The 17,501-nt window shown below is 34.0% G+C and overlaps 1 long non-coding RNA gene across 3 annotated transcripts in view; it reads left to right on the top strand.

Annotated features, from left to right (window-relative positions):
* Window positions 1–17,501, top strand: part of LOC134048341 (uncharacterized) — a 49,041-nt gene that overhangs the window by 12,921 nt on the left and 18,619 nt on the right. For 2 of the 3 annotated variants that reach the window (XR_009933539.1, XR_009933537.1), the window contains 3 exons: window positions 5,352–5,416; window positions 9,333–9,472; window positions 15,908–16,227. This is a non-coding gene — a long non-coding RNA (uncharacterized LOC134048341). Of the gene's footprint in view, window positions 1–5,351; window positions 5,417–9,332; window positions 9,473–15,907; window positions 16,228–17,501 lie in introns of those variants that run through there. The other variant, XR_009933538.1, reaches the window with a different exon arrangement.

Consider the following 17,501-nt stretch of genomic DNA (forward strand, 5'->3'; position numbering starts at 1 on the left):
AACTGCCAGAATTTAAATGATCCAAATAAAAAGTAATTTTTCACTTCTAAATTTGAATAATTTGCCCCATAGTATTAGTATCTAAAACCTGTTTAAATCAAATGCTCTTTCATTCACTGTTGAAAAAATAGTTAATGTTGACAGTCAAAAGCTATGGAGTTTACATCTGTACATCATAAATTTCACTATCATCTGCTGTTTTTTCTACTTAAAAAGGAAAAAAAAAGCCCTCTGCTTAAAAAAGAAAGGTGGGGGGTGAGGGGGGAAAGGGTCTTTGAAGGCATCAGACCTCTTTGTTTGATGTGTGGAACAAGATTAATAAAAACGTGCCACTACATTAGCTTTTAAATAGCTAGCATGAGACAGTGCTGCTGTCTATACTCACCACAACTTTAATTAATGTAGATAACATGTTTTAGACACATGATAGTTTTAGCATTGAGTTAGGCCTGTTTCTTGGGGAAGATCTCAAATTTGTGGCTGTTTATCTTCTATGTAAGAACAATTAATTGGGCAATGCCAAAACACAATAGCATTTGATATTTTGAAGAATAAAAGGAAAATATTTCACGTACTCAGCTGGTTTGCAGATGTGTACGATTTGTAGTCCATTCTCTTGCTCCAGTGTGGCATTGTGACAGTATGTCCAATGCATCTAAAATTGATATATATTGGAAGAGAAAATGCCTTTTCAAATGTTAATTATTTATTTGGATTTATAATAATGTATATCAGTACAAGTTATCCTCAAATCTTGTAATCTTGGAATTGTAAGAATATCTACATAAATATTAAATTATTTTCATGTAGTTAAGACACACCTGCAGCATGTTTGAGTATGAACCGTCAGGTGTTACAAATTACTAAGACCCTTTTATTAACAGAATTTGGTATGTTTAAGCTAAAAGAGGGAATTCCTTAACATGGTATTCTGCTGGCACCAAATACTTTAGATGGTGGAAAAGTGAATGGAGAACAAATAATCTCTATAAGATGGAGGTTTTTTCTGTCCTGTTTTATTCAGTGGTCAAAGATGTTGATGCATTGTCTAAAGCTGCTGTGTCATCATGTTTATTTTATTTACCTTCATTCTGTAATGTGAATTATAGAAGAAGAAATTAATTTGGGCATTGCACACTAAATCTCCCAAATTTTTGGAATTGAAAAAGTCATTGTAGAAAACTGATTTGCAAAAAGAGTTCAACTTTTCAAAACAAAATTAATATGATAATTAATTTTGTTTTTGTAAGCTCATGATGTATTTATTTTTAAATTTGAAGACTAAACATTTGGGGCAATGTGGAATTATCAAGGTCTGTAAACAACTGGTTGAGAAAAGCAGTGCTCTTTCAACAATGGAAGGCAAATTTCTCCAGTTTCAAGAGATATTTGGAATTTGGTCAGTAGATTTGTCTACTCTCATCACATAAGCTGGTATAAATGGAAAAAAAAATATACACAGTTCTTGATTTTGAGTCAATACTGAGTACATGGAAATGAAACGCATATTACACTTCTTTCAAGCTGCTCCAAATGCAGGAAAGATTTTTAGTCTTAAATTTTGGATTTTTTTCAGAAGAGTTTAGGAGGTCCTAGTGCTTTTATCTGCAAAGTCATCCCAGACAGATTGTGCAGAATGAACTGAGTTGTCTGGCTACTGAAAGAGACTCCTGATAATTTAAAGAGAGAGTTTTGACTTAAATATACTGATTTACCAAAAAAGGGGCACCAGACCCTCCTCACTTTATCAGTCTTTGATAAAATTAGGGGGATTTGACTGTTTTGTTCTCACATTCGGTTTTAACTTGTTCGTACATTCGTGGAAATTATTTTAGAGGGCTAGTGTAAGTAATGATTTTCTTTGTAAAAAGAACAGTTTTATGTAAATATCACCAGAATGTGTAATTGCACAGTAGATTCTCTGTGGGTTTTAGTTATACAGCTTACAGCTCTTGCCTGCCTTTTCCTAGATGTATTTGGAGAACTGCATGTGCATATGGAGGTGGTTATGATTGGCAGCTGGGGAATGGGAGAGTTCCTGTGGGTAGGGGAATCCTACCTGCACTAGAGCTGTGTCAAGTATCCTAGCCTTATGAGCTGGAAGCACCAGGTATCCCTGTAAACTCTCACTGCTCTTATTCTTTAGCATTCTAAATCACACTTGTGCCATTAGATTGTTGTTCCATTCCTTTTCTCCCCATGTTGTTTCATTTCTACCTTTTGCTGTGCTTTGCCTTCTTCCCGTCTGTGGTATAATACCTATATCCTTTCTTCCAAAGCAGCTCTTCTGTTGGCAACTCAAATCTAGTTTTTCACAGGTGAGCTATCTAAATTCCAGGGTAGATGGATTGTATAGGGGTTTTTGGGGTCTTAAATAGAAAGCAATAGGTAAAGTGTTCAATTTTAAATCATATGCAACTTTCTGGTAATTTACAGCAAACATCAAGTGTTTTTGCTTCTTGACAGAAGCTGAATGGAAACATGTGCATAGGACTCAAACTGGTATTTGAAGACATTGTGTCCAATATTCACAGTGAAAGGTGCATTTTGGAGAAGGATGAGTGTTTTCTGTGGCTCTTTTTTGTTATAAGAGGATGGATCCAGTGGTTTACCCATTTCAAATAATTTGCATGTTTGAGATGTGTCTACTAACTGTAAAATCCAAAATTTCTAGTTTAGATGGCACATAACATACTTACCAACACAGCATGTTGTAGTACTTCTTGGCTTTGCCTTGACTTTGCTAAGGTGGCTAGTTAGTTTATTTGTTTGTCTTCCTATAGTATGTGTTATAATGGAAGAGAACTTCAGGTAAAAAGTTGAAGCTAAGAGATGGAAAAGAAAAAAATAGTTCCCTTGCACAGTTGGAAAGGTTAGAGACTTTAAGGATTTTGATTTTGATAATAAATAAAAAAAATATGGAGAGCTATGAAGACCCAAAAATATATTTCTAAGGTGTAATTCATTGAAGCTATTGCAGTAGAGTTCGCAGGTACAGGACAGAGCAAGAAGAGCACTGAAGAAAAATTGTTCATGAACAATACACTTTATTAACTCCTAGAAATAAGACTAACTGCTAATATTTTTTATTCTCCATTATATTTTCTAACTCAGGAATGAGATATGAAAGGTTGAAGATCATGCTGGTAATTGGTATTCAATGGGGTTTTGTTTCTTGTATATTCAAACACAAGTGAACCTAAGCAATTTGTACAGGATTCAGATTCGGCCTCTCTATTCAACGACTTTATAGGAGACAGTATATTGAAAAGCTAACTTTATTCTGTCTGCAATCATTAAGCACTATCTATAAATAACATAGGTATTTAGCATAAATTTTCAACACTAATTTTATTAAACAGAAGATTGGCTTCTGTGCTCTGTTGTTTCAAGTCATACTTGGAATATGATTTACTTTGAAATTCTTAATAAATGAGGCTTTGTTAAAGTATTTGTGGAATGTAGCCACTGTAGTATTAACCAATCTGAAAATAGAGGTTCTATCAGCATTCTTCATTTATATTAAAATTGGTTAAATGTGCCTTAATGTCATCCATTGAAATAAATGAAAATTTAAAAGAAATCAGAAGTCCCTGTTTAAAGTACTGCTAGTAGGAAAATAGAACTGAGTGCATTAGGATTATGGAACAATTACATATCTACAATTAAGGGTTAACAGAGCTGTGGCAAGCTCTGTGATTACCATAACTGTGGTCAACATTCATTTTTGTTTGCTGCTGCAGTGTGTTTTGGTCAGCATGTCTAACCACCATAACCACAGCAAAATCTTTTAATTGCTGAACAGATGTATTTCTTGGTCGTTTTCATCATGAGTGAGCTGAGGGTTTCATGTTCACGAGAGCCCTGGGAGTGCCACCTTCCCCCAGCCATGCATTCAGTTACTTGGATCAAGAGTGTCTCCTGTTGACCACATTGAGAATATATACACTAAATACTGCCAGGAGACCACTATTGGAATATTCTACTAGGCGTAATTTATTTTATTTTTTTTCTGAATATTCCTTCCTTTTCATAGGGCCTAAAGAACTTAAGACCAACCATGCTTCCTTAGCAAAAGGGGATGAACTGAATGAGGAGCTTTAAGACAGGCAGTTAAAATGGTTCCATCTTCAAAACAAATTGCAATCAGTAACCATTATCAAACAGAGGGACAGATGAGGTGAGGCTGAGGGCAAGAGCTAGCATCTTTTATTTTAGGTTGTGCACACAACAAGGGAAAATTAAGTGTTGGGATACGTTTCAGTGGAGGAGATGTGAATAGACCTTTCAAACGCATTTAGAAGACTGACCTGGTACTATATATTTTTTTATCCTATTCAGAAGAGAAACTTTTGACCTAAATGCTGTTTGCATTTCATAAAATTGTGAACCACGCCTGATCCCTGTGCCACATTGTCCAAACACCAATGTTTGGACAGTACTTGAATTTAAAGCATAAGATATCATGTCAGTTCTCTTACTAAATGAGTGGCTTATTAATAGAAAAAAATCATAATACTATGTTTATAGATCATGTATTGCTAGTTTTTAGTATTCTTTGAAGCTGATTTAATTAATGTACAGTGTTACATCTTACTCAGCTGTTCAAATCAGTTGCTTCTGTTTCTTTGTCTAGTGAGTCTGAGAGACTTCTCTCGTCACTAACAAATTGTCCAGATAGAAGGCTAAACATAAAATGTTTTTTTCCCCATTTTCTTCAATGTATAAGGAATAAGAGTGTGAAAACTTACTTGATTTTTCTTGCATTTTGTAGCAACTTATATATAATTTAACACCTGCTTTACCTGTTGTAAATGTATCTTATGTGAACCAAGTTTGCCTCATAGATATTTTTGCCAAACCTTTAAAGTGTAATGCCTGGAGACCAGATATTCCTGGTTTAAGTATTTCATCTCTTTAAACCGTATCCTGCTGTACTGAGTGTTTTGGAGCAAAGGTGTATTGTTTCTATAATGGCAATAAAAATATTTTCTATGCAAAAGCCATGCCCTAGCTAAGACTGATACTCACTAGAAGGCAATTCAAAAATACATGCTCCAGGTTTTTGTATTGTTTTGCATAAGACAGAATGTGATTAGATACTGTTGATCAACTGCAACATGCTACACTCAGCTTCATCTAAACAGCTTGAAAAAGACTTGGGGCCTAATGTAAATCCATGTGGATTTATCTTCTTATGAAGCTTCTAAGAGACAGTTGTATTAAAAGAACAAATAATAGCGTGACACTGCCTAAAATTTTTTTTGCTATTTCTGTTCATACATTCATTGTAATTTCTTTTTTTTTGTGGTGTGCATTACTTGAAGCTTCTCTCTTCCTTTTAATTACAGGAAAGAATAACCAGTCCAAAAAAGAGAATGAACTTTTGAAGAAAAACTGTAATAAGCTGCATAAGGTAAGTTAGGGTTTCTGGATACAGAAAATTTGATTCTGGACCGTTTTTTTAATAGATCTTAATATACCACGTTCTGTAATGTGTGTATATGTATATTTTGTGCTTTTGCACATGTCTAAGTGTGTTTATGCTGCTGTTCATCATATGACTGTATATGGAAACTCTCAGGTGCTGTATTTCATTGGCTCTGTTGGAACAGACCATATCTGTTCTAATTCTCTTGAAATAGTAGATTACTCCAGAAAAAAATACAATTAAAAGTAAGCAGGAGTCACTTTATTTTGAACATAAATTCAAAAGGTCTTATTTGAATTTCTAGTATATTTTTTAGGGTAATTGTAGGAAGATTGTGTTTTGGTAGGCATATTCCTTTGCTTTTGTCTTGGGTTTGGGTTCTTGTTTTTGGTTTTTTTGAAGAAAGTGATGTTTGAACTTTTTTGTATGTTCTTTTACATAAAGTCTGATATTTGACAGCTTCTCCAATGTTTATTTTTGAGGGGTCATTTGGTTGTTTTGCTAATAGCTACCATTTCACTTCCCCTGATTCTGCTTGCAATTTTTGTGTAGGTTCACATGAGGTTTTACAAGGATTCCAATACATAATAAGATGTACAAGTTTTATCAGCAGTGCTTATGAAGGAAATGAAAACACATTGTTAAGATATGATTCAGAAATTCTCTGTTACAGAAAAGAAGTAATTATAGTCAGTTGCCACAAGCATATTATAGGAAAAAAAAGATTTTCCAATGAACTTTTCCTTTATTGTGAACTTGTGCTGTCTTTTACACTGAAGATGTCCTACAGCTAATAATTTCAGAAGGAAGATCTTGAAGTCTTTTCTCATATCCAGATTATTTCTTCTTTAAAATTTGTTTAGCTTGTCAGTATCATGTCTATCAAAAGAATACCAATAAATAAGCATAATGTAAGTGATATAAAATTTTTGTTCATATTATTCTTATAATATTTGGCATACTTTTTATATGGTCTACGGTGAACTTAAAAATTATAGTAGTAAAAACCTGTGAGAACAAACAGCTTAAAACCTCTTTTTTTTCTTACTTAGGAGGTGCAACAGTTGTATAATCACAATATTTAGAGTTTCATATGGAGAAGTTTTTCACTTGTCTCTCACTTAAGTTAATTGCTGGAGATTTCTCCAAAATTTGTTCAAGTCATGATCATGTCAAATATTTCTGATTATGTTTTTCTTTATTCTCTATCATTTATTCAGAGAAATAATTTTTACTAATAATTTACCAATCTGGCTTGAAATTTTCTGTTCTACTTAAAAATAAAATGGGGTGACTTAAAAAGATATTTAACAAGAGAAATTTAAATTAAGCTTCCATTATAGCACAGTAATGTAGGCTGTGATGTTTCTTTTACTAAAATGATCTGTTTTTTCATATACTCTCATTTACACATTAATTCATCTTTCATAATTCCATGTTACTGTATAGGTATCAATAAATTAGAAAGAGAAGTGTTACATAACCACCCTTTAGTGGCCAGCTTTTTTGGTTGCCTGTTTGAACAATAAAACTTTACTACAGCTTACCTGTGCTAGCAGTGGATAGGCCAGCGTCCACAGGTGCCACTTAATTTTTTTTTTAAATTTTTTTTTTAATGGAGTCAAAGGTGCATGAACCCATTCTTTGTTAAAAGTTATTTTTGGGAAATTTATTTGATGTTGATGGGGATTTTTCCAAAGCCAAGACTGCAGAACTGGATCTGAAAAGTTTGCAAAGAACAAGTATGAATTTGTCAGTTGACTCTTACTATTTAGTCAGTATCCAGGAAAACAATGCATTTGCATAAAAGATTTGTAGGAATTGTTTTCATATGACCTTGTAATGCAAATCTACCAATGCTTAAACTCCCTCCAAAGGAAATGGTACCAGATGTGGTTGACCATTACAGTTACACAGATGGCTCCAACTCCAGTGAAATACAGTAAATATGAAAGAAATTCCACATGAATTCAAGTAAATGTAATCTTAAAATTTGGAAGAATAAAGCAACACACGTGGACTCAATTCAAACTGACATAAACATTAGCATTATATGGGTTCAGATAAAACCTGTCTTCTAACATGTTCTTCATTTAAACATCTAAATTCTTAAAGACCATCATAGTAATGCTTAGTGGGTTTTCTGCCAGCACAGTCTTCTAAAAAACTGAACTAATACCTGGCTGCATCCTTATGTGAAGTAATTGTACCTAAAGCTGATGAATTCTCATATAACTGGGTGTTGTGGTCATTCAGACTTGAAAACATTTTCAGAAGTGTGGAAACTGACAGTATTTCTTATGTTTTGAAGAGAGTTATGCTTTCCTTGTGGAAGCCAATCAAACTTTAAGCAATTAAAGACCACACCATCTCTTCTGTACCTTTGCAGTACTGTGGAATGCTAGTGGGGTCAGTGCATTATATTGCCTGCATATTACCTGCAAAATTATAGGAGTGATGCATGCATTACTGCAGGACTTAGAAGCTTTGCTTAAGTTCATGCATGCTGTGAAAACAGTCACACTATAAAATGCTCTATGCCTAGAGAACTGTGTACATAGGTTAGATATAGTATGAGAAAAAGACAAAATACAGGGGCATATAACGTTTTAATGAAAAATACAGATCAGGAATATAAACCCTATATACTTTAGGGTTTACAATTCATGCTATAATATTTTGTTTCTTTAATCTTAAAGTCATTCTCAAATATATGAGCTGAAAATGCACTCACAGGTATTCAGAACTCTGAGTCAGCATGTGGAGTCTGTGAACCTACATGGGCTGTCCCTTCTGCAGCATTTCTTCCTCCCCTCCTTTTGTGGTCAAGGCTTGTTACATAGATCTCTTGAAGAGACAGATGGATAAATAAATAGATACCAGAAGATTTTTAATGCAGTGATGTATGCAAAATATAAAGTTTTTTAGCTGATGAGCTTCACCAAAGAGTTGAGGATCTGATTTTGTTTACAAAACCCTACAATTACTGATTTTTCACAGAGTTCAAAAGTGAATAAACTGGTTTGTGCTTGGTGAAGATAGACATTTTTCCAGTAAATAAGAATGGAAATATAGTAATATGAAGACTATACCACTCACTGTCTAATTTATGTGAAAACTCATTGCATAGTTTTGTCTTTTTGCCTACTGGGAATTTCACTGTAAATTTTATAATGCACTTAATTTAATTTTAATCTGAGGGACACTTTTTGTTGTGGTTTCAGCAGTTCTAGTTCTGTGTACATGCAATCCTTATTGCACATAGATTGGTAGTTTACAAGTAAATAATGTGTTACAGGGAAAAAGTTATTCTAATTTCTTGGCCCACCTCTGGTTTTTATTTCTGAAAGTAGGAGAAAGATTACTTTAAATGAGCTTCTTAATCAGTATCAGAATTGTTGTTTTACAGTATGAGAAAATTGTTGTCACTTTGTGGTCAACATTTTTCTTTGAACAGGCAGCTGACTTTATGCTCTGCATGTTTCACAGATTTAAAAGAAATCAGGTGGATGATCCCAGTTCTCTACATTAAGAGGTTTTGTATGCGGAAAGAATGGTTTTGTTAGTTGTCAGTTGCTGAGGTTTGGAGTTGTGGATTACTCTGGGATATGCATCTGAATTCTTTTTCTAGACCCACAAATGCTGCATGCTGCCAACTTTTTGACTTTGGAGCTCTAAATTAAGGCCAGTTCCTTTGCTCATCCCACAGACTCTTTCATGTTTTTTTAACCGCAGCCTGAGAAAGGCGCCTTGGTTTCAACAGCAGCAGACCAGCATGTGTTTACTTAATTCCTAAGACATGATGACAGTGGTCTCTGTGCCACTAAAAGCTTTTTTCTTTATTATTTTCTGTTGAAGCTGATTTCTAAGAGTTTTTCACATGCCATATGTTTTATTACAGTGTCTTCTGTATGACCCATGAACAGCAGTGGAAATCAAAGGAACAGCAAATGAAACTGCAAATTGCTAAACTAGAGATGGCTATCAAATCTGATTTAGCAGACAAAAATGCAATCCTTGACAAGATCAAAGTAGAAAGAGGTATTTTTCTGAAAAAATCTAATATTTTCTCAAGATGTGAGGTCATGTCTATGTTGAAGTTCAGGAATATTGCCCAGAAAAGTTTAGTTTCTATTGCTGGTGATTTCAAAGCTGCCTTTTAAGTGAACATTTGTACAATATGCTAAGGTTATGACTAGCTATTAAGTACAAAAACTGACCAAATGAAGATTATATGCTGAATGAGGCTCATATTTTTTCAGCTCCATTTATTCTTCTTCTTTTGGGTTAATACTTACTCTTTATTCAGTGTTTCTTCTCTATATTGAAAGCTCTTACGGAAAAGAGGCCCATCTGACAGTCTCCCTCAAATTAAAAGCCACTATTCTGTTTCATGAACAAAGTTACATGAAGCCTATATGGGCCCTTGGCCACATTTAATTGTCTTTCAACTTCATTAATTCAGAAATTTTTAATATTTTCAGTATGCGCTGATTTTAATTTGCAGCTGTGTGAATTTACAGTAATGCATTTTTCTTCTATCTACTGAAGAGATGATTTCGTACATGCTTTTCCCATGCTGTAGGGCAACTTCTCAGTGAATATTTAAGACTTTGCAATCTCTTTTTGTATCTCAACAACCATGTTATATACTGTGGCAATATATAAAGTTTACAAAAGAAGAGCATAGCAGGAAGTAACTAAATATTTTTAGACCTGATTCTTCGAATGTGTATTTTTTAAGAAGTGTATTTCTATGAACAATCTAATGGAATGAAGTGGACCAACTTGTTGTGAATAATTCTTCTTATGAGTATGGCTTCAGTTTTTCATGCGCTTACCACTAAGATTCTGAGTAGCTTTATTGATATCTAATACTAAATTGAACATTTAAACGTTTGCTTTGACCACAGCAAGTGTTTGCAAAATTGGCCTTAAGTAATACTAGAATAAATAAAGTTGCCTTAAGCTACATTAATATGAAGTTACAACATTTTGGCAGTTGTTACCGACAGCTTGATTATGTAACGCTAAATTTAAAATAATATTCAGAGTATGAAAATATCATGGGCTGTGCTATTATTTGGTTAAGTTGAATGTGGAAAATGAGGCAATGCTTTTCATCTTCTGTCCTGCCTATGGGCATAATGTTTAAGTGGCCATCTTTGCCTTCCCCAGATTGGCACTTCATAGCTTCTTGTACTCCTAACTGTATTGCCAGGGTACTACACTTTCAGTTGCTATTAAGTTGCTGCAGAATAGTGTAGATGTTCTGATACCCTTCAAGCCCTGTGTATTTAGCATTTGATGACAGCTTTTTATCCCTGCTGCTGCAGAAGTGTTCACAGAATCACAGAGTGGTTCAGGTTGGAAGGGATCACAGGGGGATCATCTCACAGAATGACGGAATTGTAGAGCTTATGGAGCTGGAAGGCACCCACAAGGATCATGAAATTCCAGCTTCTGACCCTGCACATTTTGCTCTTGTTTGGATCGAGTTTGTTTTGCCTTCCCTCTAAAAATTACCAATACATAGCAGAGTGGAATAGTGAATAAATGGAATGACTTTGGCATACAGCTAAATAGGTATTTTGAACAAGTGGTTTGGCCACTTAAAGAAACACTATCAAAGGTTTTGACAAAAGCAGGGTTTAATATGAATTTATGAAAACATGACTTAAGAGAGTTTCTTGGCAAGGCTCGCTTACTGCACAGATTACACCATACAAAGGAAGATCAAATTAGAAGCAATTTGGAATGACTAAAGTCAGGAATGCCAAGAGGGGTAAGTGTGCCAAGATACAGATGCAAAGATAAGAGTGCAAGAGAGTTTAGCATCAATTAATCACTGAGTATTTTAACATTTACCAAGCAGTTCCATCGGGTTCGCTACAATTATAACAATGACTTGGCTGTAGATATGAGATAGTAACATTCATACCATAATCAATTCCCATACCCAGGTAAAGTGATGTGTGCATCTATTTCTGTGTGTGTACCTATCAGCCTAAGAGTTACCTACCATGGGTTCAGTGAATAAACCACATCAAATCCCTTTGTGTTTTACAACAAGCAGGGATTAGACCTTGAGGACCCTGGAAATGCGTGGGTGGGGATCAGCCCAGGCCTCGATGTGTGCGATGGTCCTTGGAGGGTGTGTGAGCCCCGTGCAGAGGGAGGTGGTGGCACTGCTGCTGTGCTCCAGGAGAGCACAGGGTAGGGTTTAACAGGATTGACTTCACTAAGTTTCCATCCTGGACATAACCCTGCAGTGTTGTATCCATTGATGAGATCTTACTGTACATAATTGAACTCAAAGGGAACCAAGGGAGTAAGATTTCTTCAGAGTACATTATGTACTGAAGATGTTTTACCTTAGAGAATGTTTGTACTGTGTGACGAGGCTGATTCTTTTTTTATATGATATTAGTTTGTTTTTGAAACAGAAAATATTGTATAATTTAGTTGTAAAATTACTAACTGAATAAGATAGTAGTGGAGTGTTGTTTTTTTTTTTTTTGTTTTGGTCTTTTTTTTTTTTTGTTTGTTTGTTTCTTTAACTGAGTCTTGTAGAACTGAAACAGCTGAAATATAAATGAATCTGGAAATCTAAGAGGCTGTATATATGTTGACAGGTACCAAATGATTATAATAGTTATGTTTTCACAAGTATACATAGTTAGAGAATTTCTTTTCACTGTATCAATTATTTGTTACTGCAGTTGACAACTTCTTATTGTTTACTGTGCTGCATAAGCAATACCATTGTTTAAAGGCTTTGCAATAATGAATATCGGCCACAACTCTTCAAGTTTTGATCTTTAGTAAGTTTTAATACTCAAGGGGTGTTATAAAGCCTGTAAGTTTATCTTTTTATGTAGCATATGGGACAGGAGGTTAAACAAGAAAGGCTAGCAGATGATAAGGTGGAGATGGCTGAAGAAATTTAGCAGGAGACAGAAAAGCTTTCACATCTGTCAGAGGAGCAGTTAGCTGACCAAACATCAATTACTTCTAGAAATGAGACAGAAATAACTGAAGAATTGGAACCAGAAGGTAGAAATCATTAAAAAAAAATGAATAAGTGACTGTATTTTGTTAATAAATCTATGTCTCTCTTCATTTTCTTAAGCATTTCTTACTAGCAGTGGGAGCTGCCTCGTTATGAGAAGCTCCATGACAGAAATGATATTCTGGTGTACTTTATAGCTGAAGCTGGGTAGTGGGTATGGTGGTGTTATTTTCTTCCCAAATGGAAACTGCATCATAATTGAATGCAAAAATCTGGTATCTGACCTAGATTCATAAAATATTAAAGGAAACCTGGCTTCTATTTTAAATGTCTTTATATTCTCCCTTAGAACTATACTGTTCTGAAGACTATTTTAATGAATATGCTCCTTTTGTCTGCAGATAACAGCCAATGCTGCTATTGGAAATCCTTTCCGACAGAGAGGGGGGTAGTATGTCTTATCATATTCGGGACTTAAAGTTGTTACAGGCAGATCTATTTAAAGATTATAAAAGGCAGGTCATCCTGTTCCTCCTCTGAGCCTAAATTGTTTATCATTGAAATAAACCAAGTCCAAGATACCAAGTTTACAGTAAAAGCACAAACAGAATGCTAAAATTTCATGTTCATTTGTTTGCAGCTTCTGCATAAGAATACATTAGAAAACTTGGAAAATGATGTTGAATCCCTGTTGTGTTTATAAGTAATTTGCTTCAGAGAAAAAAAAAAAAAAACAACAAAATGCTTTGAAATAATCTACCTGCATACAGAACTATTTTTTTTTATTTTAAAAAAAGGATACATTATTCTTTATGTGTTCATGGTGTTAAACATAGAGAAGATCCACAAATTCAGACCATATTCCTGTATAAAGCTAACAGTTGTTCATACCTCAGTATTCATCACAGTACTTACGTCATTCCAGTCCTCAACTTTCATCTGAGAAACACTACTGTTTTTTTTGGTGGGGTTTTTTTTTTGGTTTTGTTTTGTTTTGTTTTGTTGGGTTTTTGTTTCGTTTTGTTTTTTTAGTACAAACCAGAACAAAATACAGTTTAGATGACTTTAAAGGTCATTGATTTTCAGGGTTAACTTTTGCAAGGAAGAGAAGATTTGCCTGGCACATATTCTTCATTTCCTAGTAAAGCACCTATATTGTTGTAAGGTTCCTCAGCACAACTCACATGGACTACAATAAAGGGGCTTAACCACATTGATTCTTCTAATGCTTTTCAGATCAAGGTGATGATGCTCTTGAAGCAATAAAAACTGACAGCAGTGACTGTAGTATTTAAAGTTTTTTATCTGTGAATATTAAGCAGCTGGGTCAGAATGTTTATGGCAATTATTTGGCCAGACTAAAAAAATATTTTAAGTCTAAGGCCCTCTAAGAGTAGCTTTGCTGTACCTAACATCAGTTTTGAGTAAAGTTATATATGTACAGTATCAAATCACTTCAGTGTACTTCTTTTTCTATTATTATTTGTGGGCAAGAGCAATAATCATGTTCTCCTGACTTATTCTTAAAACCAGCAATTAATTACCACAAAGACATATATAAAAAATAAGACCAACTTTAATACAAATTTGGAAAATTCACTTTGAACAGTATTTCAGTAGGATAGTTATGTAAAAAAATAATATTTCATACTTTTGATCAAGCCTTGACTGAACAATGTTAAAAAATATAAAACTAGCACTTAAAATTGATAACAGTACTTCTATCAATTAACTTTTCTGATGTGTCTTAGCCTTTTTTTAAAGTACTAGGGCTGTACTGTTAGATCCTATCAGACTTCACAGTTTTAATGTTCTGCAATGTGATAGCCTAGAGGTAGCTTGATATTTTTAAATGCTCTTTTCAAGGGTGTGAAACATCCTACAAAGCTACTAGCATCAAGAAGCAACACTTTGCATGAGAAATATAGCTGATCTGTTTTTAAGCTGTAGAAGAGGTTTAGAAATGCTGTCACACATATTCTTCAGAAAGATGCAGAAGGTACTTCTGAAGATGGAATTGCATTGCTTATGTGTGTAATGTTAAAAAATTCACCTGTAATTTTGAGAACTAAAATTACTGTTACTCATCTCTATTAAGTCAAAATATAATACATTTGTTCTTAATTTCTAGTCATCATGTATTGTATTTTATCACAATTATTTAAGAGCACTTCTGGGAGAACTTTGTGTGTAGATTCATTTCAGGTTCATCAATTTCTACCTTGCTTCATTGATCTGTTCCTATGGTAACAAAAATGCATGTTCATGAAAGGTAGATAAAACAATAAAACCTCTGAACTATTAAGACAGCAATGTATTTGATACAGATTGGATTTTACAAGTATGCATTGGATGATATAAATTCTTGGGTTAATTATAGAATACAGCATGTCAAAATTGTTACTGAATTTGTATTTTTTTTAAGATTAAAAATCGCTGTCTTTATCTTTTGAGATAAATATCCTGCTGGTAATCAAACACTGTAAATAAAACCTGTGATTTTTAGAGATTGCTATGCTAATTATCCCCTAAATCTGAGTTGTATGCCAAACTGTTTAAGCCATTTAAGATCATACTGAGGTTTTTTTGCATGTTGCAAATTAGACAGTTCATGGTTATTTCTTAGATATGTTGATCATAAAGGGTATCTAACAGATTTTCCAGTACTTAACTGTACCACTTGCTTCTTTCTCTTTTCTTCTTGTCTATGATGTATGATTAATCATAGATTACTTCATTTTGTTTCATTTCATTTACAACATTTATGAGCTTCACTTTGTCGGTATGAAATGCTTGTCCCCTTCTTTCCTTTCCAAAGTGGCATAATTAGTGTTAGCATCTTTTTTAACAGGCTACATAAAGTTTAGTGGCTGGATTAAATCAAGTCATTAACATAATGTGCTATACAATTTGCCCCTATCTCTTTTCGTTTCCAGTACATCAAAGTGCCACAGAGTGCCAGTGTAATTGGGCCTTGCTAGCTTGTCAGGTTCAGTCAGGCTGATGGCTGCTGCTTTTGCTAAAAAGCTTCCAGGCATGATAATTAATAGAGAAAAGAAGTCTGAGAAATGTAAAAGTTTGGACAGTTCTCTATGAATATTTCATACATTTGAATAATCAGAAGTTAACATTATCAATTTGATGTATAATACATTGATTAAAAGCCTTGTTTCAGATCCTCAAAATAGACATCAAAACTGGGAATTTGCATTTTCTTTGGCATGGTCTTTATATTAAAAAAAAATAAATTAAAAAAGTCTTTTTTTTTCTTCCATCCCCTCCTCCTTTGCACTTCCACTTCTGCACCAAATCCTTTCAGGAAATTACATTGCATTCAGTTTTCACGATAAAATTTACTGCTGTCAACTTCCAAGTTCTCTTAAAATGTGCCATGAGGCAATTACTGGCAAACCCAATTTGTTTGGTAGTGGTTCAGGTTTTTTTTCTCTCTTTTTTTCTTGCAGATACCATAAGTGCATTCTCTTGCTCTAATAGGAGTTTACTGATAGCAGCCATTACCTGTACCTGTAAGTTAAGATCTCAAGTTGTAGCTATTTTGCCGTAAAAATCTTTCTTAAAAAGCAATGCCAATTGCTCGTGGTTCTCCTGGTGAAGAGCACATGCTTGTGCTAAAGTGAGAAGTTGTAAAGCTTCAAGCTTCTGTAGAGCAAAGCAATAAAAAGTATTCCTTTTATTATGGGGTTTTTTTTGGATACAATTACTTGAACGGTGTATTTCTGTCTATGTGCTAACTGTGTTCATTAAATAAAGGAAATTATTTGGATACTGTGTTACAGTTTTAAATTTTGGCTGATATTGATTCTCTTTGTGCTTAATTCCTGGAGGCCTTGAATGTCTTTGGTGTATTTCAGGGAGATTTTTGAGTGTTCAGTGTATTTTTGTCAACCTGGCTTGTTTAGCGAATATCTAATCTGAATTTAGAGAATTAAATTTAGGGTTTTAGTGTTGCTCTGTGTTACTGAGTTGGCTTAATTCTACTGTGCCAAAAGTACTGATACTTTGTATTCTTCTAGTCCTGTCTAGAGCTAACCTCTGTTGCTTTATGCTTTTCTTCTGTAAGAAATTGAGGAGGTAAAAGTACTGCACCATCATATTTAATAAAAGAAAAAATGAAATCTATGAAACAGAAGCACCTTATCTTAAAGTAAGATAAAAGTAACTTATTAAACTTTGTTGTCAGTACTTTCAAAGACTACTGATTGGTCTAAGATTAAAAACAACCATTTGCCATTCTCCATCTTTGAGGTGGTTGTTTGCTTAGGGGGGGGTCACTATAATCCAGAAACTAAAGTAAAAGTAAGTTTAAAGGATCCAGGAAATACCTAAGCTGTGTTTTGCAACTGATAAAGTGTGAGATGACAGAAGTTTGAGTAGACACTATGCTGAAATGATGGATTTACAACTTCTATCTACCCCTTGTCAAATATACTTTGAAGTTGTAATTGAAAGCATGTACTGCAAGTCATTCTTTGTGATAGAAGAAATGAAAGAAGAGGGACAAATAATACCAAAAACCAGCAAACACCAGCTTTTAAAATGATTGAAAACTACAGAATCTTAAGTCATTGCCCATTATTTTTTTAGGTAACAAATAAAATTAAGTAGTTAGAATATGAAATTAAATAGGAGGTCAGATTTAAGGCTGAACGTATAAGCCCACAGGAAAAACATCAGCAGGAGTCATTCTCAACTTAGCTGGAATCTTTTTTGAGATTTTGAGTACAAATGCTCCTCAGCTGCTCACTGGAGAGACTACTTATCAGAGCTTATGGACATGGAAGTAAGTTATAGTGACTTTATAAATAGAAAAGTATTTTTTTCTAACTATAGGTCTGAAAAGCAAAGGATGGGATTTGGAACTGAGTTTTAGTTTGTTGAGTTGTGATAAATATCGCAAGCATCTTTTTTTCACAACATGCATAAAAATCAAGTTCTATTCATCTTTGAAGGTCTGTATTGTTCTCACACAATTCTGTAATGACAAGGGGAGGACAAAGTATCAAATACTAAGTATTAACACTAAATCAGAAGCCCAGC

Source organism: Cinclus cinclus, chromosome 11 (genome assembly GCF_963662255.1).
Source record: "Cinclus cinclus chromosome 11, bCinCin1.1, whole genome shotgun sequence".
NCBI lineage: Eukaryota > Metazoa > Chordata > Aves > Passeriformes > Cinclidae > Cinclus > Cinclus cinclus.